This window comes from Triticum dicoccoides, chromosome 6A (assembly GCF_002162155.2).
Source record: "Triticum dicoccoides isolate Atlit2015 ecotype Zavitan chromosome 6A, WEW_v2.0, whole genome shotgun sequence".
NCBI classification, from domain to species: Eukaryota; Viridiplantae; Streptophyta; class Magnoliopsida; order Poales; family Poaceae; genus Triticum; species Triticum dicoccoides.
The window spans coordinates 360,727,390-360,752,668 of NC_041390.1; positions in this window are offsets into that span (position 1 = coordinate 360,727,390).

The window sequence follows — 25,279 nt, forward strand, 5'->3', positions numbered from 1 at the left end:
TGAGTTCGGTAGCATCACCTGCACTGGTATCCTCGTCACCCGCAACTGTCTGGAAGTATCCGTTAGTCACGAGGACTCAGCAATCTCACACCCACGAGATCAAGACTATTTAAGCTTATGGGTAGGAGACGGTAGTCAGGTGGAGCTGCAGCAAGCACTAAGCATATGTGGTGGCTAACATACGCAAATAAGAGCGAGAAGAGAAGCAACGCAATGGTCGAGAAGCTAGAAGTGATCAAGAAGTGATCCTAAAACTACTTATGTTCAAGCATAACACAAGGCCGTGTTCACTTCCCGGACTCCGCCGAAAAGAGACCATCACGGCAATACATGCGGTTGATTCATTTTAATTAAGTCATGTGTCAGGTTCTCTACAACCGGATATTAACAAATTCCCATCTTCCACATAACCACGGGAACGACTCTCGAAAGTTTATACCCTGCAGGGATGTCCCAACTTAGCCCATCACAAGCTCTCATGGTCAATGAAGGATATTACTTCTCCCGGAAAGACCGGATCAGTCTCGGAATCCCGATTACAAGACATTTCGACAATGGTAAAACAAGACCAACAAAGCCGCCCGATGTACAGACAAATCCCGATAGGAGTCGCACGTATCTCGTTCTCAGGGCACACCGGATGGGCAAGACGTCTGGTTGGCATAGACCCTCGTTGCCCAGGGGGCGCCGGATATCGCCCAGTTTGGACCAACACTCGGAGGAGCACTGGCCCGGGGGTTTAAAATAAAGATGACCCTCGGGCTCGCGAAAACCCAACGGAAAAGGCTTAGGTGGCAAATGTTAAAACCAAGGTTGGGCCTTGCTGGAGGAGTTTTATTCAAAGCGAACTATCAAGGGCTTTCCATAACACCCAACCGTGTAAGGAATGCAAAATCAAGGAACATAATACTGGTATGGTGGAAACTAAGGCAGCAAGAGTGGAACAAAACACCAGGCAAAAGGCCGAGCCTCCACCCTTTACCAAGTATATAGATGCATTAATTAAAATAAGAGATAATATGATATCCCAACATATCCATGTTCCAACATGGAACAAACTTCAACTTCACCTGCAACTAGCAATGCTATAAGAGGGGCTGAGCAAAAGCGTAAGATAGCCAAACAACGGTTTGCTAGGAAGGTGGGTTAGAGGCTTGAAATGGCAATATGGGAGGCATGATATAAAAGGTGGTAGGTAGCGCGACATAGCGATAGAGCGAACAACTGGCAAGCAAAGATAGAAGTGATTTCGAGGGTATGGTCATCTTGCCTGCAATGTTCTCAGAGTTGTCGAAAGCTTGATCCTCGTTAGCGTACTCAACAGGTTCCTCGTTCACGTACTCATATCCCGGCTCTACCCAAGGCAAGAACACAAGCAATGGAACAACAATTAATCACGGTGCAATGCACAAACAACATGATGCAAGATATGATATGCAATGCATATGCGTGCTCCGGAAGGGAAAGAATGATCAAGGCATCAACTTGGCAAACCAAGTATGTCGCTGGAAAGATGAGATGATTTCAGGTGAAATCGATATAAATATCACCGAAAACAGATGCACGGTTTGCAAATGGCAAGCAAAACAAGAATGGTGCAGAACTGTGATTAACAACATGATGGCACTTAGAATGCAACAAGAAACTAAGCTACTACACTCCAACATAGAAACAAAGCATATGGAAGTGATGTACAAGAGATGCTTGAGAAAACATGAACACCGAGCTACACCTAAATCACACTAGAACTGGTTCAAACAAGCATAGCTAAAGTGCAAAAGATATCAGCTTCACAGACTTGGTGAAAATACTAACATGGCATAATCAACATCAGAAAGCAATGTTTAGAGCAAGAAAATGTCATGCTACAAGAACATATCAAAGCAAACAAAGGCACGGCATGATTCTACTAAATGCGTAGCACAAAACTCCCTTACTGATTATGAGCCAAAAGGGCACAAAAAATATGATGGCACCCATGTAAACATAGCAAGTTTTATAAACAGACTCAGACTTCATGAAATTTAAAGACATGGTAGAAACATATTCATGATAGCAACTTTGCGAGCTCATGCCACTCACCACAGAGCATTACATAACAACATAAGCATACCAACATCAACATGGCATGTTCATGAAGCTAAAGATGGCAAGAGAAAGATCATAGGGTACATGCATCACTAGCAACAACCATGGCAATATCGATTAACATGTTAACAATCAGCCAGGAATAATTTATAGCAAAAGTGGAGCAAGCAAATGGCATGCTAGAGCACTCCAAAATTGCAAGCATGGGCATGAATAAATAGAGCATAACCACATATTCACAACATCCTTACTGAAGTATCTCAAAATAAGCATGGATCTCATGGTAGCATCAAAATAACAGCAGCAAAAGGACTTGCCAAAATCCAAGTCCCTGAAAACAACAACATCACGGATCCTAGTTTCCATGCTTGTGCTAGTCACCACATACATCACAAAAATACAGGACTTGCACCCCTGTAAAGATGACATGTTGTAGTTCAAAACACATGTAAACCTCATGCTCATAGAATGCACACATCAAATGCAACAAAAATGACAAATCATCATGATATGATAAGTACCAGCAGTTAACTTTTGTAGCACTCTTGCAACAATGAAAATGACATCATAATGGAAATTAACATGCATGGAAATGCTGCTAACATTAAGAGCTCAATGAGACGAACATTTTGACATATCATATGCATGAACCGGAGCACGGTCACCGAGATACGACATGATGAAGGAGACATGAAAATAATGCAGATATAGGGACTTAGTAGAATTTTACCCTCCGATAAGTCAACGGGACGGGGACGTTCCGGGATGGAGGGATCCGGGAAGGCGGGCGGCGTTTGGATGGAGGGAGTGGTGGATCTCGTCCACCCCGATGGGATCTCGTCGGAGGAGCTGGATCCGGCGACGAGGGACGAGAAGGCGGCGGAGGGCGGCGAGGATCAGCGGCGGGGCGGCGCGTGGAGTCGGCGGCAACCGCGCGGCGCGGCGATGAGGGGGAGGCAGAGGCGCGTGTGGCTGGGTGGCGAAGGAGGCAGCGGGCGCGGTCGGCGGCGAGGCGGAGCGGCGGCCAGACGGGCGCAGGGGCGGCGTCCGGTGGTTGGGCGGCGCGGGTGTGGGGAGGCGACGGACGGGCCCGCGGGGGCCGGACTCGGGCCAGGCGGGCTTCGGCGGTGGACAGAGGCGGTGGGACACATGGCGGGTGGCGAGTGGCTACGGGCGGAGGCGGGATCTCGTCCGGCTCGGACCGGACATGTCCGGCGGCAGAGAGGGACTAGCCTAGGGTTTCAACTGCATGAAATTTCGGGGAGGGGCACATATTTATAGGTAGATGGAGGTAGGAGTGTCCAAATGAGGTGCGATTTTCTCCCACACGATCATGATCCGACGACGGAGGACATGGAGGTGGTTTAGATGGGTTATTGGCCTGTTTTGGAGGGGTGTTGGGCTGCAACACAAAATAGGCTTTTCCGATAATCCGGTTATCAAACGGCCTCCAAATGGAACGAAATTTGACAGGCGGTCTACCGGTGATGTAGGCCACTTGACAAATATCGACCCATTCCGAGAACGTTTTTCTCCCGCTCACAAAAAGAGACAAGAGGGGTGCGTCGGTGCATGTGGGAGTGTCGGATTGCGAAACAGACAATGGGGAAAATGCTCGGATGCATGAGACAAACACGAATGCAAAAGCGATGCACATGATGACATAATATAAAATGCATGACATGAAAAAAATGCAAAAAAGACAAAAACCCAACCATAGAGGGAATCTCATAACATAAAGCCAAAAATGGCAAGAGTCAGAGTCACAAATATAGCAAGTAACATCCGGGGTGTTACAACACTCCACCACTACAAGAGGATCTCGTCCCGAGATCTAGGACTGAAAGAACTCCGGATATTCAAAACGAAGGTGTTCCTCACGCTCCCAGGTGGCTTCCCGGTCGGAAAGGTGTGACCACTTCACTTTAAGGAATTTGATAGACTTTTTGCGAGTCTTGCGCTCGGTTTCTTCAAGAATAGCAACAGGATGCTCATGATAAGACAAATCTTCTTGGAGATCAATCTCTTCGAAGTTGATGGTGCGCTCTGGAGTCTTGAAACACTTGTGAAGCTGTGACACATGAAACACATCGTGCACATTTGCGAAGTTGGACGGAAGCTCAAGTTGATAGGCGAGGTCGCCTCTTTTGCCAATGATCTTGAAAGGACCCACGTATCTAGGGGCAAGCTTCCCTTTGATACCAAAGCGAGGAGTGCCTTTCATTGGAGAGACGCGGAGGTAGATATGGTCTCCGATCTCGAAAGCCAAGTCACAGTGCTTGCTATCATAGTAACTCTTCTGGCGTGATTGAGCGGCTTTGAGATTTTCACGGATGACTTTACACATTTCTTTAGCTTTCGTGATTAAGTCGTTGCCAAGAAGTTGGCGTTCACTAATCTCTGACCAATTGAGAGGGGTACAACACTTTCTGCCGTAGAGAATTTCGAATGGGGCCTTGCCCGAACTCGCTTAGAAGCTGTTGTTGTAGGAGAACTCGGCATATGGAAGACAATATTCCCACTTCATAGCAAAGGAGATGACACAAGCCCCGAGCATATCTTCAAGGATTTGATTGACTCACTCAACTTGGCCACTAGTTTGAGGATGGAAAGCTATGCTGAAGCGAATGTTGGAGCCCATGGCCTTCTGGAAGGAGTCCCAGAACTTGGAAGTGAAAATGCTTCCACGATCTGAATAGATCAATTGTGGAATGCCATGCAAAGAGACAATCCTGGAGATGTATAGCTCTGCCAACTAAGCTGTTGTGATAGATTCTTTGATTGGAAGGAAATGAGCCACTTTTGTAAGCTTGTCGATGACAACGAAGATAGCATCATTTTCATTCTTGGACTTGGGAAATCCACTCACAAAGTACATTTCAATATGGTCAAACTTCCATTCTGGAATAGCAAGAGGTTGGAGGAGACCAGCTGGTCATTGGTGTTCTGCTTTCACCCTTCGGCAGACATCACATTCATTCACGAATTGAGAAATCTCTCGCTTCATTCGAGTCCACCAATACGACTGCTCGAGGTCATGGTACATATTCGTACTTCTAGGATGAATGGACAGAAGAGAATTGTGCGCCTCGTTCATTATGACCTTCCTTAGATCACCTTTAGGAACCACAATCCGGTCCTCGAAGAATAGAGTGTCTTTGTCATGAATGCGAGAGCACTTGTATTTGGGTTGGCTCTTGGCAATCCCATGTTTCACCTTCTTCACCATGGTATCCAGGAGTTGTGCCTCACGAATTTGATCTTCCAAAGTAGGAGAGACTTAGAGGTTGGCAAGAAAGCCTTGAGGAACAACTTGGAGATTCAGTTTGCGGAAAGCTTCACAAAGATTCAGTTGGAAGGGCTTGAGAATTAAGCTGTTGCAGTAAGCCTTCCTGCTCAAAGCATCTGCAATCACATTGGCCTTGCCTGGAGTATATTCAATACTCGGATTGTACTATTGAATCATTTCGACCCAATGAGTCTGTCTAAGGTTGAGGTTGGGTTGAGTGAAGATGTACTTGAGGCTCTTATGATATGTGAAAATGTCCACTTTCCTTCCCAACAAGAGATGTCTCCACGTTAATAATGCATGAACAACTGCCGCCAACTCAAGATTGTGAGTGGGGTAGTTCCTTTCGTTGGGCTTCAACTGACGAGAGGTATAAGCCACAACTTTCTTCTCTTGCATTAACACAGCGCCGAGACCTTGCAAGGAAGCATCAAAGAAAACTTCAAATGGTTTGGATTCGTCGGGAGGAGTTAAGACAGGAGCTGTGACTAGCTTCTCTTTCAGGGTATTGAAAGCAACGTCACATTTAGGCGTCCAGACATACTTGACATGCTTCTGGAGGAGGTTGGAAAGAGGCTTTGCAATCTTAGAGAAATTCTCAACGAATCTTCGATAATAGCTTGCAAGCCCAAGAAAACTGCGGAGCTGCTTGACATTCTGAGGAGGTTCCCAATTCACAGTTGCAGACACCTTCTCGGAATTAAAAACAATGCCCTTGGAGGAAATGATATGACCAAGGTAAAGAACTTCGTCAAGCCAGAACTCACACTTGGAAAACTTCGCATAGAATTGATGCTCTCTGAGTTTGTCGAGCACCAATCTCAAATGCTTGGCATGATCCTCCTTATTCTTGGAGAAGACCAAGATATCATCGAGATACACCAGGACGAAATCATTTGTGTAAGGGTTGAAGATGAAGTTCATGATGCGAGAGAACGTTGGAGGAGCATTGACAAGGCCGAAAGACATGCCAGTATATTCATAAGAACCATAGCTTGCTGTCTTGGGGATATCTTCTTCACGAATGCGAATCTGATGATAACCCATATGGGGGTCAAGCTTGGAGAATACTTTGGCACCTTTAAGTTGCTCGAATAGCTCATTGATGTTGGGAAGTGGATACTTGTTCTTACGTGTCTACTTGTTCAATGGACGATAGTCGACGCAGAGTCGGTCCGTGCCATCCTTCTTTTGGACAAAAAGAATACCACAACCCCATGGAGATGAACTCGGTCTGATCAGACCCAGATGCTCTTGGTCATCGAGCTGTTTCTTCAATTCCTTCAACTCCTCTGGTCCAAGCTTGTAAGGACACTTACAAACGGGTTCCATGCCAGGCTCAAGATTGATAACGAATTCAACTCGCTGGTGAGGAGGCATTCTTGGAAGCTCTTCTGTAAAGACGTCTTGGTATTCACAAACGACTAGAATCTGAGAGATGGCATTCAACTTGCCCTTCTCATTGAGAGAAAACAGTCGAATGGTTTCGTCACGAGCGGCATAGATGATCACATCTTCATAAGAGTGTGTCAATTGAATTTCCCTGGCAGCACAATCAAGTTGAGCCTTGTGCTTAGAAAGCCAGTCCATCTCGAGAATTAGATCAATATTCGAGTCACCAAGGACCATTGGAGAAGACATAAATTTATAGTTTCCCATCTTGATGGAAACAATCCGAACCACAGAGCTTGTGTTCATGAATTTACCCGGAGAGATAACTGATAACGGTCTAGGAAAATCTTGAAAAACCAACTCATGCTTAGATGCAAAAGGTCTTGAGAAGAAACTATGCGAGGCACCAGTATTAAATAAAACTTCTGCAGGAAAGTCATTAACAGGAAGATTACCCATAATCACTTCAGAAGAATCCTCTTCCTAAGCTGCGTTCATCATGTTCACCCTTGCAGACTTGGAATTATGCTTGACCACTACATTGCTGGAAGATCTCACAGGAGGAGGAGGCGGAAGGCACCTTTGGTTGAAGCACTTGTTTGCATAGTGCCCTTTCTGCTGACACTTACTGCAAGTCACCTCTGAGAGCGGATGATGATACGGAGCACTTGACCTTGGAGCTTGAGACTGAGCTTTGTTCTGATAGCCTGGGTTGGGTGGGTGGGAAGATCCATTGCCACCTTTGCTCTTCTACTGGTAGGGCTGACGAAACGGAGGAGAAGGCGGAAGCCAGAACTTCTGTTGCTTAGCTGCCACTTGTGAGGAAGAAGAAGAAGACTGAACGGCATCCCTGACTCTCTTCTTTGAAGCCTCACACTTGAGCTGAGCAGCTTCTTGCTTTAGTGCCATGTTATAGAATTGATCGAACTTAGTCGGCTCAAGAAGCACGAGAGCTAACTGCAGATCTTCTCTGAGGCCACCTCTGAATTAATAGATCATACTCTTTTCGTCAGGAACGTCTTGTTTAGCGAAGCGAGCAAGTTTCTGAAACTGGATATTGTATCGGTACACGGACATGCTGCCTTGCTTGAGATTGCGGAACTCCTCACGCTTGCTCTCAGCAACACTTGGTGGGATATGATGAACTTTGAAGTCTCGGCGGAAATCATCCCAGGTAATCACATGACCTCCTCTGGAATCTCTGTATTGTTGAAACCACTCAGCAGCTTGGTCCTTGAGTTGAAATGAAGCACACTTGACAAAGTCCTCTGGTCTGACATTGCTACATTCAAAATGCTTGCAGATGTCCACGAGCCAATCGTCGGCGTCTGTGGCCTCAACACAGTTGCTGAAAGACTTTGGCTGGTTTGCGAGGAACTGGTTGAGGGTAGCAAACTGAGGCTGATTGTTGAAATTTCCTTGGCCTTGATTTCCTTGGTTGCCTTGCCCTTGGTTGCGCTCTTGCCAGAGTTGTAAAAGAATCTGAGCGTTGGTGTTGGTGGCTGCCATGACAGCTTTCCATGCCTCCGGAGGTCGAGGTGGTGGCGGAGGGTTCGACTGATTCCCATCATTGCATTGCAGATTCAGACACGTTGGAGGAGCCATCCCGAAGAGGGTGACATCCGTTAGAATCTTGACAGACAGATATTGAAGCTGAATCAAACGGATAGAAAAAGCAACATATAGTCTTCACAATAAACATTCGAACAAGGATGAATGAATGAATTCCAAAGTAAATCATCACACGTCCATTAGGTTGAGAAGCCACTTAGATAAAGGTAGATTAATAAAGCAACAAGGTACGAATAAGAACAAATAAGTGGTAAGGATTACCCAATCACAAACCAAATATCCGCGGGAAGAAATACTAGAGCTACTTGAATTCCCACCTATAAAACTCCCAAAACTTTCTGGTTATGCAATCAGGTGTTGGGGATATAGGGGAAGCATAATATCTCACCCAAACTAACAATTCCTACATCCAGTTGTATCCATCCTTCAACACATAACCAAGAAACCTACGGAACTCATGTACCTCAACCTTCGAAAAGCATCCGTTATACGAGTTATGGCAATACTCCCGAACTCCCGCCCCAGTACTGGGTGGCGTCAAGGTTATCTCACCAACAACTGCATAAAAGAGATTTTAAATGTCGGCAAACTCAGGTATTCCAGAGCTGCAACGATAAAATTGTGACGACAACACCTCAGAGCTCAACTCCTCGGGACACTGCCACAACCCCTAAATGTCAGGAGGCACCAAGAACAATGTTCTCGTCACAAGACTATCGAAACGATTCCAAGATACCCGCGTGATCCTAATTTTTTTCATGGAATTTGAGGAGAGGGAAGTCAAAACTTCTACGTCAGGAGGCCTCACCAGAGTGACGAAGGGACTAAGGAGTAAAAAGAATCCTACTCTCTGATATATATATTCCTAAGACTCAAAACATTTTGTTCTAGACTCAACAACGTGAGCGATTCGATCAAGCAGGGGGCTCCTAAGTCGGGGTTGGCTCTGATTACCAACTTGTAACACCCACAATTCGGCTATATATCCCACATGTCGGGGCACGACTTAGACGCATAGCCGCATGGTAGTTTTGTCGCAAGAGGGGTCATCTTCACACAATCCCATGTACTGAATAGGAAAGGGATAAATAGTTGGCTTACAATCTCCACTACACATAATACATAATAATTCACACATCATCCAAATACACTCAAAGACCGACTACAGTCAAATACGAATAAAAAAGGAAGATAAACCCCAAGTGCTAGATCCCCGATCGTCCCAACTGGGATCCACTACTGATCATCAGGAAACGAAATGTAGTAACGACCCAGATCCTCGTCGAACTCCCACTTGAGTTCAGTAGCATCACCTGCACTGGTATCCTCGGCACCTGCAACTGTATGGAAGTATCCGTGAGTCATGAGGACTCAGCAATCTCACACCCACGACATCAAGACTATTTAAGCTTATGGGTAGGAGAAGGTAGTGAGGTGGAGCTGCAGCAAGCACTAAGCATATGTGGTTGCTAACATACGCAAATAACAGCGAGAAGAGAAGCAACGCAACGGTCGAGAAGCTAGAAGTGATCAAGAAGTGATCCTGAAACTACTTACGTTCAAGCATAACACAAGGCCATGTTCACTTCCCGGACTCCACCGAAAAGAGACCATCACGGCAACACATGCAGTTGATTCATTTTAATTAAGTCCTGTGTCAGGTTCTCTACAACCGGATATTAACAAATTCCCATCTGCCACATAACCGCGGGCACGACTCTCGAAAGTTTATACCCTACAGGGGTGTCCCAACTTACCCCATCACAAGCTTTCATGGTCAACGAAGGATATTCCTTCTCCCGGAAAGACCCGATTAGTCTCGGAATCCCGGTTACAAGACATGTCGACAATGATAAAACAAGACCAGCAAAGCCACCCGATGTGCCGACAAATCCCGATAGGAGTCGCACGTATCTCGTTCTCAAGGCACACTGGATGGGCCATATGTCGGGTTGGCATAGACCCTGGTTGCCCCGGGGGCGCCGGACATCGCCCAGTTTGGACCAACACTCAGAGGAGCACTAGCCTGGAGGTTTAAAATAAAGATGACCCTTGGGCTCGCGAAAACCCAAGGGAAAAGGCTTAGGTGACAAATGTTAAAACTAAGGTTGGGCCTTGCTAGAGGAGTTTTATTCAAAGCAAATTGTCAAGGGGTTCCCATAACACACAACTGTGTAAGGAACACAAAATCAAGGAACATAACACCGGTATGACGGAAACTAAGGCGGCAAGAGTGGAACAAAACACCAGGCAAAAGGCCGAGCCTTCCACCCTTTACCAAGTATATAGATACATTAATTAAAATAAGAGATAATATGATATCCCAACATATCCATGTTCCAACATGGAACAAACTTCAACTTCACCTGCAACTAGCAACGCTATAAGAGGGGCTGAGCAAAAGCAGTAACATAGCCAAACAACAGTTTGCTGGGAAGGCGGGTTAGAGGCTTGACATGGCAATATGGGTGGCATGGTATAAAACATGGTAGGTAGCTCGACATAGCGATAGAGCGAACAACTAGCAAGCAAAGATAGAAGTGATTTCGAGGGTATGGTCATCTTGCCTGCAATGTTCTCAGAGTTGTCAAAAGCTTGATCCTCGTTAGCGTAGTCAACAGGTTCCTCGTTCACGTACTCGTCTCCCGGATCTACCCAAGGCAAGAACACAACAATGGAACAACAATCAATCACGATGCAATGCACAAACAACATGATGCAAGACATGGCACGATATGCAAAATATGATATGCGATGCATATGCGTGCTCCGGAAGGGAAAGAATGATCAAGGCATCAACTTGGCAAACCAAGTATGCCGCTGGAAATATGAGATGATTTCGGGTGAAATCGATATCAAGATCACCGGAAACGGTTGCACGGTTTGCAAATGGCAAGCAAAACAAGAATGGTGCAATACTGTGATTAACAGCATGATGGCACTTAGAATGCAACTAGAAACTAAGCTACTACACTCCAACATAGCGAAAAACCATACGGAAGTGGTGTACAAGAGATGCTTGACAAAACATGAACACTGAGCTACGGCTAAATCACACTAGAACTGGTTCAATCAAGCATAGCTAAAGTGCAAAAGATATCAGCTTCACAGACTTAGTGAAAATACTAACATGGCATAATCAACATCAGGAAGCAATGTTTAGAGCAAGAAAACGTCATGCTACAGGAACATATTTAGCAAACAAAGGCGCGGCATGATTCTGATAAATGCATATAAGAAAACTGCCTTACTGATCATGAGCCAAAAATGCACAGAAAGTATGATGGCACCCATGTAAACATAGCAAGTTTTATAAACATATTCAGACTTTGTGAAATTTAAAGACATGGCAGAAACAGATTCATGATAGCAAATTTGCGAGCTAATGCAACTCACCACAAAGAAATACATGACAACATACGCATACCAACAGCAAGAGGGCATGTTCATGAAGCTCAACATGGCAATATCAAGATCATAGGGTACATGCATCACTAGCAACAACCATGAAAATATTGATTAACATATTAACAATCAACCAGGAATAATTTATAGCAAAAATAGAGCAAGCGAATGACATGCTAGAGCACTCCATAATTGCAACCAGGGGCATGAATGGATAGAACATAACCACATGTTCAAAACATCCTTACTGAATTATCTCAAAATAAGCATGGATATCATGGTAGCATCAAGTTTACATGGCATCAAAATAACAACAGGAAAAGGACTTGCCAAAATCCCAAGTCCCAGAGAACATCAACATCATGGAGCCTAGTTTCCATGCTTGTGCTAGTCACCACATAGATCACAAAAGTACAAGACTTGCACCCCTGTAAAGAAGACATGTTGTAGTTGAAAAACACATATAGACCTCATGCTCATAGAATTCACACATCAAACGCAACAAAAATGACAAATCACCATGATCTGATAAGTACTAGCAGTTAACATTTTATAGCACTCTTGTAACAATGAAAACGGCATCATAATGGACAGTAACATGCACGAAAATGCTGCTAATATGAAGAGCTCGACGAGAAGAACATTTTGACATATCATATGCATGAACCAAAGTCACGGAAACCGAGATATGAGATGATGAAGGAGGCATGAAAATAAGGTAGATTCGAGGACTTGGTAGAATTTTACCCTCCGGGAAGTCAACCAGACGGGGACGTTCCAGGACGGAGGGATGCGGGACGGCGGGCGACGTTTGGATGGAGGGAGTGGTGGATCTCGTCCACCCCGACGGGATCTCGCCGGAGTTGGCTGGAGGAGCTGGATCCGGCGACGAGGGACATCGGAGGCGGCGGTCGGCGGCGAGGATCGGCGGCAGGGCGGCATGCGGAGTTGGCGGTGAGCGCGCGGCGCAGCGACGAGGGGGCGACAGAGGCGGGCGCGGCCGGGCGACGGTGGAGGCAGCAGGCACGGTTGATGGCAAGGCAGAGCGGCAGCCGGACGGGCGCAGGGGCGACGTGCGGTGGTAGGGTGGCGCGGGCGCGGGGCGGCGGCGGACGTGCCCACGGTGGCCGGCCTCGGGCCTGGTGGGCTTCAGCAGTGGACAGCGGCAGTGGGACATGTGTCGGGCGGCGAGTGGCTACAGGTGGCGGCGGGATCTCGTCCGGCTCGGACCGGACGTTTCCGGCGGCGGAGAGGGACTAGCCTAGGGTTTCAACTGCGCGAAATTTCGGGGAGGGACACATATTTATAGTTAGATGGAGGTAGGAGTGTCCAAATGAGGTGCCGTTTTTGCCCACACGATCGTGATCCGACACCAGAGGACATGGAGGTGGTTTAGATGGGTTATTGGGCTGTTTTGGAGGGGTGTTGGGCTGCAACACAAAAAAGAGGCTTTTGCGGTAACCCGGTTAACCGTTGGGGCATCAAACAGCCTCCAAATGGAACGAAATTTGGCAGGCGGTCTATCAGTGATGTACCAAGGCCACTTGACAAATCTCGATCCATTCCGAGAACGTTTTTCTCCCGCTCACGAAAAGAGACAAGAGGGGTGCGCCGATGCATGAGGGAGTGTCAGATTGCGAAATGGACAACGGGGAAAATGCTCGGATGCATGAGACAAGCACGAAAGAAAAAACGATGCACATGATGACATGATATAAAATGCATGACATGAACAAAATGCAAAACAAAAGACAAAAACCCAACTACGGAGGGAATCTCATAACATAAAGCCGAAAATGGCAAGAGCCGGAGTTACAAATATGGCAAGTTACAACCAGGGTGTTACATGGCATCACTTTGCATGTTTAACAACTCTAAAATTATGTATAGGGCAGAAAAGTAGCAAATTCGAAATATGCATATGGGGATTTTCTGGAATTGTTGTTTGTTATTTCCGGCCTCATTTAAACTTGCCTAGATAGGTAGTTTACATATGCTTCATATCTTGCCATGTTTAACAACATTTAATATTTTTGTGTACATAAACGAGAGTGAACTAAATACTTGTTGTGAAGTTCTTGTTGCATATTGAGCTCCACTTAATTTGTAGTATTGTTTGTGCACTTTTCCATGCCATGACTCTTTAAACCGGACATGCATCATACTTGGTTGCGCATCATGTCATGTTTATGTGGTGGTTGTTTACCATGTTGCTTGCTTCTTTCCGGTTTGCTTCTCTCATTAGCTTTGGTTTCGTTCCGGAGTTGTGAGGATTTGTCCGACAACGTCCGTTTGTGTTCTTCATGGACGCGTTCTTCTTCCTTGCAGGATCTCAGGCAAGATGATCATTCCCCTCGATATCACTTCTATCTTTGCTTGCTAGTTGTTTGTTCTATCGCTATGTCGCGGTACCTACCACTTGTTTATCATGCCTCCCATATTGCCATGTCAAGCCTCTAACCCACCTTTCCTAGCAAACCATTGTTTGGCTATGTTACCGCTTTTGCTCAGCCCCTCTTATAGCGTTGCTAGTTGCAGGTGCCTTGCGGGTTGTTCCATGTTGGAACATGGATATGTTGGGATATCACAATATCTCTTATTTTAATTAATGCATCTATATACTTGGCAAAGGGTGGAAGGCTTGGCCTTTTGCTCAGTGTTTTGTTCCACTCTTGCCGCCCTAGTTTCTGTCATACCGGTGTTATGTTCCTTGATATTGCGTTCCATACACGGTTGGGGTTACGGGACCCCCTTGAGAGTTCGCTTTGAATAAAACTCCTCCAGCAAGGACCAACCTTGGTTTTAACATTTTCCTAAGAACAACCTAAACTTTTCCTAGGGAGTAATTAACCCGAGGATCATCTTTATTTACCCTCGGGCTAGTGTTTTTCTGAGTGCTGGTCCAACCTGGGCGATGGCCGGCGCCCCCTGGGCAACGAGGGTCTCAGCCAAACTGACGTCTTGCCCATCCAGTGTGCCCTAAGAACAAGATACGTGCGAATCCTCTTGGGATCTTGCTGCAACTCCACCTCATAAACACATCCTACTTATAAGATTAAATAGTCTTGATCTCGCGGGTTTTGAGATTGCTGAGTCCTCGTGACTCACAGATACTACCAAAATAGTTGCAGGTGCCGATGATGCCAGTGCAGGTGATGCCACCGAACTCAAGTGGGAGTTCGACGAGGACCTTGGCCATTACTATGTTTCGTTTCTGGATGATCAGTAGTGGTGCCCAGTTGGGACGATCAAGATCTAGCATTTGGGGTTGTCTTCTTTTCATTTGGATTGGTCCGTAGTCAGACTATGTGTGTACTCTGAATGATGTATGAATTATTTGATCATTGTGTGACGTGGCGATTGAAAGCCAACTATTTATTCTATCCTTGTTTTTGTACATGGGATTGTGTGAAGATGACCTCTCTTGCGACAAAACCAACATGCGGTTATGCCTCTAAGTCGTGCCTCGACACGTGGGAGATATAGCCGCATTTTGGGTGTTACAAGTTGGTATCAGAGCCATCCCCGACTCAGGAGCCCCCTGCTTGATCGAATCACTGACGTTGTTGAGTCTAGAACAAAATTGTTTTGAGTCTTAGGATTATATATATCGAAGAGTAGGATTCTTTTTACTCCTCAACCCCCTTCGCCGCTCTGGTGAGGTCTCCTGACGTAGATGTTTTGACTTTCCTCTCCTCATTTTCACTTGAAAAAAATTAGGATCACGCGAGTATTTTGGGATCGTTCCGATATTCTTGTGACGAGAACATTGTTCTTGGTGCCTCCTGACAATTAGGGGTTGTGGCAGTGTCCTGGGGAGTTGAGCGCCGATGTGTTGTCGTCACAATTTTATCGTAGAAACTTTATCTAGCATAACACCAGTAGAGTATGACCCGTAGAAGTTTCCGGGTTCATACAAATTAGGGAAGTTATAGGTTCATCCCATCGGGGCATCTTAGGAACATATACCAAAACTTTAGGGGTAATTGACTCAAGCTCGGAAGCAGAGCATCGTTAACATAAAACAGAGGATGCAACTTACTAAAAGCATTATGTATCAGGGGAAGAACTCAAGGTTTTGTGAATATTAAGGACACTGTCGGATAATAATCCATTAAAGGATCTGGTGGTCGACAAGGAATCTGATGTGATCATCGATATCCAACCATAAGAAGGAAGAATGCAAGGAGATCATATTATAGAAACAACTGACTGATTCAAAGCACAAATGCAAAAGAATTATGATTTCCAATCAAGGGATCAGAAGAAAACACTCTGATTAAGGATGGATAAGTTGCATAGAATTAGGGGGTACAATCAACGATAATTTGATTGGTCGAGAACCAGCTCCTGGTCAAAATGACATCTGAGCCGGAAGGATAAATTCGGGGATTCGACTGAGGATTGCAAACAATCGCCACATATTGAATCAAGGAACTAAAAATTATAATGACGAAGGATACTAACGAATATTGCTCACCATATGGAACGCAACCGTAATGCAAGAAGACAAGTATTTGCAGATCAATAGCGGGCAGAGTATTACTGGAAGATCAGATAGTATCTCAATGTATCTTGTGAAATGAATAATGAGAAAGAACGGATACTCGGTAAGTGCGAGGAATTGTCCGTAGGTGGTATTCATGTGGCAAGAACTTCAAGGCAGTAAGCTCCAAGGAATAGAGAGGATTTTGGGGTATCTTGAAATAACAAGATCAACTAGGAATAAAAGTAAGAACGGCATGTGTATGTATTTATCCATAGGGATATTTCGGTGGTAGGGAATTGCAAAAGCAACGGGCACAAAGTCTCGAGAGAACATCAGAGAGTATCTTCAGAATCCTTCTGGTGAAGCAGTTGATCATCTGGAATGAAGGAGCTAGCTCTCCAGCAGGAAGTGGTAATGAGAACCTAGAGTTATAATTAGTAAAATCATTTAACCCAAATAGAAGAGAGATTAGAGTCCCAGAGTAAAGATCGAGGAATAAAAGATCCTAATACCACCCAATGGCGACGTGGACCCGTAAGCCACACAGCCATGTTAGTAAATGTTTTGCAATGACTTGACTCGACTTCGGCCAAGGAGTTGGAAGGGGGATTCCTACAGGCAGTCGGCTTTGATACCAACTTGTGACGCCCCCGATTCAATCGTACACTAATCATACACGCAAATGTGTACGATCAAGATTAGGGACTCACGGGAAGATATCACAACACAACTCTAGACACAAATTTAAAATAATACAAGCTTTATATTACAAGCCAGGGGCCTCGAGGGCTCAAATACATAAGCTCAAATACAAATGAGTCAGCGGAAGCAACATTATCTTAGTACAGACATAACTTAGACAAGTTTGCCTTAAGAAGGATAGCACAAAAGTAGCAACGATCGAAAAGGAAAGGCCTCCTTCCTAGGAGCCTCCTAACTACTCCTGGTCGCCAGTGTCCGTCACGTAGTAGTAGGCACCCTCGGGGTAGTACTCCCTCCGTCCGGAAATACTTGTCATCAAAATGGATGTATCTAGATGTATTTTAGTTCTAGATACATCCATTTTCGTCCATTTTGATGACAAGTATTTCTAGACGGAGGGAGGAGTAGTAGTTGTCGGCGGGGGCAGCGGTCTCAGAGGCTTCGTCATCTGGTTGCATCAAACGGAAATGGGGGGAAAAGAAAGCAAAGAAAACATGAGTACTCATCCAAAGTACTCAGCAAGCAAGGATCTACACTACATATGCAACATTATCAACGGAAGGCTGTGTATGTGGACTGGACTACAGAAATGCCAGAATAGAAGGGAGAGCCTAGTCCTATCAAAGTCTATCATCTTCAGCATCTTCAGCGATCTTGCAGCATTAGAAGAGTGCAGACTAGCATAAAGTAAAGTAGTAGTAGTGTCACCTCGCCCAGAGATCCTTCCTCGACTCCCTGCGAGAAAGCAATCCTAGAGCCATAGTATCCATTTCTCATCTCAAGTATCTAGTTCTAGTTGTATCGATCGGGATACAACTCCGAGTGTCCGTTACTGTAGGACATGCTATCGATATATGTTTTCTTCCCTATAGGGGTGCACCAACTTACCCACCATGCTCGCATAACTCCGGTTGGACACACTTTACTGGGTCATGCCCAGCCTCGGCCAAACGATACGCCTCAACCCGACCTAGGCTTAAAAGAGAGGTCAGCACACCGGACTAAACCTATGCCCCCAGGGTTCTTGGGACATCGCCCCAGGAACTCCTGCACGTTGCGTGGGCGGCTGGTGAGCAGACCTAGCTACCTCCTTAAAAAGACAGGTGCTTAGGCAATCCAACCCGACGCCATCACTCAATCGCATGACATCTATTAAGCTTCGGATGATGCATACGACGCAAAACACCCATACTATGCCCACATGATGGTTAGTGCTATCAGGCCAGAGGCCCCTCGAATCAAATATCCAAATCATAGTGGATTAGGAGCGCGCGGTAACGAGCAGAGACTCACGATCGATGTGACCCCATCGCACAGCCTCGAGGACTTGCGGCAAGGGGTAAGAATGCCTAGCCAAGCCTCATAATTATCTCATGGGCACCTTCTAGGTTAACCTGACTCCACATCACTCGCAATTAAGCTTGTGCGGGTACCCCTCAGGGCCGACCCGTCTTTAGTAACATGGTTCGGTGTAAAGTCATAGTAACCGTGTGTCAAACACCAAGGGGAACCCTGAGGAATCACCCTCGATGGAATTCCACCTAATATTATCGTCAAGGTGAACAAACGAGGAATCACCCTCGAGGTCCACTCTTGAGGAGTTGCATGACAGTGTCGTTTTCGGGAGTGGAGAAGGAGGAATCACCCTCGATGACCATAACCGATGAACTAACGTAGAAGGTTAACATCAGAAGTGCTGATGGCCTCGGCACTCGATAGTAACCCAGTAGTGTCGAGAAACTAAGGGGAAGGTGATGTGCGGTGCCGGGGCTGGTCTTCGATCCCGTTGATCGGGTCTTCTGATAATCCAGCGGGGCAGTCGGGACAAAGTGGGGGTCTCTGATGGGTCTCTACCCAGCCTATACTAAACAGTTTAGGATAAGCAGGTAGGTAACAATAGCAGGTTACAATACAGACTATGCAGCAGAAATTGGATAACAATAGTAGCAACAGATTCTAATGCAAGCATAAGAGAGATAGAGTAGGCGATATCGGTATGCTCAAAAGGGGGTGCTTTCATGGAAGCTCTACTGCAAAGGAACGTTCGTTGGTGATGTAGTCGATCACAGGGGTATCGGCAGCAGTCACAGCGTCTATCGGAAAGAAGTAACAGAGGGGGGACACAAGAAATAATAGAGCAATCAAAGAATCACAAAGCATAACATGGCAATACGTGGTGCTAGGGGTGAGCTAACACAGTACTAGGAACTACCGGCGAAGGGGGGAAACATCCGGAAAAGTATTCCCGGTGTTTCACGTTTTCAGACAGACGGACCGAAGGGGAAAAGTTGCATGTTCAGTATGCTAGGGATGTGTTGTGGACGAACAGGCTGCATATTTGGATTCGTCTTGTCGTTCTAAGCAACTTTTATGCACAAAGTTTTTTCATCAGAGTTACTGTTTATTTTCTACTAATTTTCAAAGCTTTAATATTATTTTCTAAATTTCTGGAACCGTGTAATACGATTTTGACCAAGTCAAAACAGCTCGTCAATTAGTGAGGGGTGGCCCACATGTCATTGGCTAAACCTAAAAAATAAATAAATCTATCTTTTTTAAATGGGGCCTACATGTCATCTACTACTAGACTAACTTAGCACTAATTTAATCCTAAGCTAGACTAAACAAGGGTTGGCTCATACACACAGCTACACACACATCTAGCGGCAACAACACACATAGCAGCAGCTCCTAGTGGCACCAGCTTGCGAGCAAGGCAGTGGCAGTAGTAGAGGAACGACACCATGGGGCAGCGACAGCTAAGCCGCAGCAGTTAGAGCAGTAGTGGCAAGGCAGCAGCACAAGCAGCGCAATGGCACAACAACAACATCGGGCGCGACAGCAAAAGCAGCAGTATGGGCAGCCAAGTGAGCGGCGTGACGGGCTTGCGTGGGCGTGGCCGGCGCAGCACGCCCAGGCGGACGCGGCCAGGGGATGTCTTGGGTGCGCGGGCACATCAGGGAGGAGCCCAGGTCACGGGCTTGGCACGGTGAGCGTGGCCAAAGGCGAGCGGGCACGCGGAGCTCCGGGCGAACTCAAGGGCGGTGGCTACGTCACAAATTCTAAGGGAGAGAAGGGGAATTGGACGAGGGCCTCACCGCAGTTCTCGATGACGTGCTCAGGAGGTCGGGGCAGCGCTGAGGGAGGAGATCCGGGGCGGGGCAGCGGCGGCTGGACGCGGGGAAGACCCCGAGGGCGAGCGCTCGGGGCATTCCGGCTCGGGCTCTTCGGTGTAGACGAAGGAGACGACTGCGGGCAGCCTCCTGGACTTGGTGGTTTGGCGTGGGGAGGCACGTGGCCGCGGGATCGACGCGACGACGGCGATGCTGCGCTTGGTTGTGTGCGGGGAGAGGAAAACGAGCGAGGGGGAGGGGATTTTAAAGCTAGGGTTCATCAAGGGGGGGTCGGTGTAGGATCGAAAGTATGTCTAGAGGGGGGTGATTAGACTACTTGACCGAATAAAACTTATCCTTTTCCCAATTTTAGTTCTTGGCAGATTTTAGAAACTTTGGACAAGTCAAGCAATCTTAACACAATTCAAGCAAGCATGCAAAGAGTATGTGAGCAGCGGAAAGTAAATCATGCAACTTGCAAGAATGTAAAGGGAAGGGTTTGGAGGATTCAAACGCAATAGGAGACACGGATGTTTTTGTCGTGGTTGCGATAGGTGGTGCTATCGTACATCCACGTTGATGGAGACTTCAACCCACGAAGGTAACGACTGCGCGAGTCCACGGAGGGCTCCACTCACAAAGGGTCCACGAAGAAGCAACCTTGTCTATCCCACCATGTCCATCGCCCATGAAGGACTTGCCTCACTAGCGGTAGATCTTCACGAAGTAGGCGATCTCCTTGCCCTTACAAACTCCTTGGTTCAATTCCACAATCTTGTCGGAGGCTCCCAAGTGACACCTAGCCAATCTAGGAGACACCACTCTCCAAGAAGTAACAAATGGTGTGTTGATGATGAACTCCTTGCTCTTGTGCTTCAAATGATAGTCTCCCCAACACTCAACTCTCTCTCACAGGATATGGATTTGGTGGAAAGAAGATTTGAGTGGAAAGCAACTTGGGGAAGGCTAGAGATCAAGATTCATATGGTAGGAATGGAATATCTTGGCCTCAACACAAGTGTAGGTGGTTCTCTCTCAGAAAAAGTAAGTTGGAAGTGTAGGTTTGTTCTGATGGCTCTCTCCATGAATGAAGAGGTGGTGGAGGGGTATATATAGCCTCCACACAAAATCTAACCGTTACACACAACTTGCCAATCTCGGTGGGACCGAATTGATAAACTTGGTGGGACCGATTCAGCAAAGCTAGTGACCGTTAGGAGTTTCGGTGGGACTGACATGCAACTCGGTAGGACCGATATGGTTATGGTTAGGGCATAACGTAATCTCGGTGAGACCGATTACACAAACTCGGTGATACCAATTTTGGTAATAAGTTAACCAGAGAGTTGGTCAGGTAAACTCAGTGGGACCGATTCGCTCATTTCGGTGAGACCGAAATGTTATGGAAGGGAAACAGAGAGTTTACATTGCAATCTCGGTGGGACCGATCGCTCATCTCGGTGGGACCGGAACGTTACAAAGGGAAACAGAGAGATTACAATCCCATCTCGGTGAGACCGAGATACCTATCGGTGAGACCGATTTGCCTAGGGTTTGTGGCAGTGCCTATGACATTTGAACTCGGTGGCGCCGGATAGAAATAATCGGTGGGGCCGAGTTTGACTTTTGGTTTAGGTCATATGTGGATGTGAGAAAGTAGTTGAGGGATTTGGAGCATATTACTAAGCACTTTGAGCAAGAGCCTCATTAAGCAACACCTGATCCCTCCTTGATAGTATTGGCTTTTCCTATAGACTCAATGTGTTATTGGATCACTAAAATAGAAAATGTAGAGTCTTGAGCTTTGAGCTTGAGCCAATCCTTTTGTCCTTAGCATTTTGAGGGGTCCACTTTTCTCATCCATGCCATGCCAAACATTGAGCTTTCTTGAGATATTAATCTTGAAATAGCATTAACTCAATGAGCTATATGTTGTTAGGAATTACCAAAACCACCTAGGGATAGTTGTACTTTCAATATCCCCCTTTTTGGTAATTGATGACAACATATAGATCAAAGCTTTGACAAATAATAATAAGAGTGAAAAACATTGTCGCTTTGAGAAGTATGTGAAAAGCAAGAGCTCCCCCTAAATTTGTGCATAGTTTAAGATTTGCTTTGGACTGCAAATGCACAATGAGTTAGGATCATGAGTTACTCTTCCATGTCACATACATCTTGGTGGAGTGCTCAAAATGATAATAATTAAATACATGCACTCATCACCAAGCAAAGTGAATGATCATATGGGGATATAAAAAGATAATGTCATCCAACAAGCATTAAGGTAGCATATGATCAAACACATGATCATCCAAGTATCACACAAAAGCATAAAGTATCTCAAACAAGCAAATAAACAAAGTTGAACCACCAAACAACAAGAGAGAACAAAGAGCAACACTCTCTCTCGAAGCCTATGATCTATACATTTTCTCCCCCTTTGGCAACAAGTTACCAAAAAGTTCATAAAAATGCATAGTGCTAGATCGACTCTCAGGCTTGGTCTTCAGGTGGTGGAGTAGATAAAACTACAAGGACAAAGGCATCAATTGATGTAGATGGAGCTAGTGGAGTGGGTGCTGGAGCTGGTGGCACTGAAGCTGTAGATGGTGCAGATGAAGTTGCTCTGGTGAATGTAACAGGCACTACAGCAAATCGCTGTCCTCTGGGCACTCTAGCAAAAGCATCAGTGGTAGACTTGCCCTTCTTCTCCTGCACTTCATCCTGAAGTTGCTCAACAACTGACTTTATCTCAGTGACCTTCACATCTAAATCATAGAACTTCTACCTCATGATCCTCTCCAATCTCTCCTGGTTTCGAGTGAGGGTGGCCAATCCCTTCTCAATTCTCAGAGTGGAGGCAATCAAGTAGCCAAGCTGATCTTGCTTGCTCTTCAGAAGATACTGAGATGCCTCTTCAATGGTTGACATCTTTGCAGCCTTTTCAGTCCTTGCCTTCTCCCTCCTTGCTTGTGCTTGCACAGAAGATGGTTCATTCTCATCCATCACCACCGTGTTGTCCTCAAAGTCTGTGTAGATGGGCATGTGTTCCTTGTCCAAGAGATATGTGCCAGTGCCCATCTTGGAGTTGATTAGCTCCTGAATCTGTGGGGCATACCCACAACTTCTCTTCTAATCTGCAGTTGTTCTCTTTATGGTTTCCACAATTAGGCTCATGACTTTGAACTTTTGAGGCACATCAAATATGTGAAGTAGGTTAATTGCATGGCCTCTGATCATCTTGTGATCACTTGACTTTGGCAAAAGAGTGTGCGTGAGGATCCAGTTGATTGTTGGCAAACCTGACAGAAGGTAATGTACTGATCCAAATTTGTGTGTCTCAAGAGCAGCATCTGGGATCTCTTTGTACATATGTGCCATGGTGTTGTGATCCTTCTTCTTCTTGGCATAGACATCCAAGTCATCTTCATTCTCCTTAGGAGCATTGATCAATTTTGCCCATTCTTCGACTGTTGACTGGTACCTAGTACCTTCAGACATCCAGACAATCCTTCCATCTGGGTAGAAATGAGCTGTGGAGTAGAATTGCATAATAAGCTCATCATTCCACTTTGTGAGCTTCTGAGCCACAAAATCATCGACTCCACATGCCTTGAAGTTGTCATATACACCAGGGAAGTGATCTTCATTTTCCTCAATGAATTTCCAATCAACCCATCTCATGTCACACACTATGGGCTTCTTATCAAGTATAATAGTCTCATAGAAGTCCTGCCGTTCCTTTGTATGGAACCTGTAGTCCACAAAAATCCTTCTCCTGGTGGCATATGGATAAGACTCTCTCCATAGCCTCAATCCCGAATCCTTCCTGATTTTCATATTCTCTGCAACTGGGTGTGCATCATTGTGATCAGGGATCTTGGGCTTCAACTTCCTCAGAACAACAGAATCATCTTCTTCAGCAGCAGCTTGAGGCACTGGGGCCTTGTTCTTCTCCTCAGCAGGGATGTTCCTGGTGGTCCTCTTGGGTTTTGGCTTTCGAGCTGGAGCAGCAGTCTTAGGAGCAGTTTTGGGCTTAGATGGAGCAGCCCCTGCCCTTATAGCATCTCACATAAGCTTTTGAGCTTTGAGTGCTGGTGCTGCATCCTCTTCCTCTTCCTCTTCTTCAGAATCTCTCATTATTGAAGATCTGCCAAGCACTCTGGCAGTGGTCTTCTTGACCCTTTCCTTCCTTTTCTTCTCCGCCACAACCTGTTCTTTGGGTGCAGATCCCAAAGGCTCTTGAGTGGATGTTCTGGCCTTTGACATGGGAACTCTCTTGGCAGGAACCTTTTGCTTCATTCCTGGCTTAGTGGCAGCAGCTGTGCCATATTCCTTTTTCAGGACTTTCCTCTTTGAGGTGGCCTCTTCCTCAACAGCCACATAGTCCTCATCCTTAGAATCTGAGGTTCTCTTCTTTCTGGTCCTGGTGGCTGACTTAGGCAAGTTGCTGGGTGTACTCCTGCTTCCCTCATCAAAGCTGCTAGAGGGACTAGTGCCCTCACTCATGTTAACTTGCTCCTCAGACTTGTTCTGACTATCATTCTAATCTGACATGATGCAAACACTGACAGCAGACCCTGTGAATAGATTATAGATGAGGTAGATTGGATGAGCATCACAAAGTACAGAGGTTTTTGCAAAAGAATGAGTCAAAAACATAGTTTTAGTTTTCCACAGAAAGCATTTCGGGTCTACCGATTTGAAAACTCGGTGATACCGAAGCAGCTTTTGGAACCTAAACTAGTGAACTCGGTCAGACCGAGTCATAGTTCGGTGGCACCGAGACTGCTAGGGTTTCACAAAGTATTAAACTCGGTCACACCGATTTGCAATTCTCGGTCAGATCGAGAATCACATGTGTGATGGCCTTAGCCAAATCGGTGGAACCGATTTCAACAACTCGGTTGGTCCGAGATGATTTCGGCGGAAACCTAACCCTAAATTTCAATCCAAAGCTAAACTACAGAGTGATTTCGCTAGATAGAGTGATCTCAATCGTGGCAAGACACATGGCAAAACACTGTGCTAGGAATCAGAGTGAGATTAGCAAAAGGATCAAGTCCATACCCTAAGTGCGGCGATGGACCTGCTCCGGCGGCAACGGCGGAGACGATTTCCGTTGATGGTGGCAGAGACCAGCGGCGGGAGGCAGCTGGCGATGAGGAGGACGATCCAGAGACCCAGGGAGGTAGAGTAGGCTGAGCGCAGGCTAAGGGGTTCGGT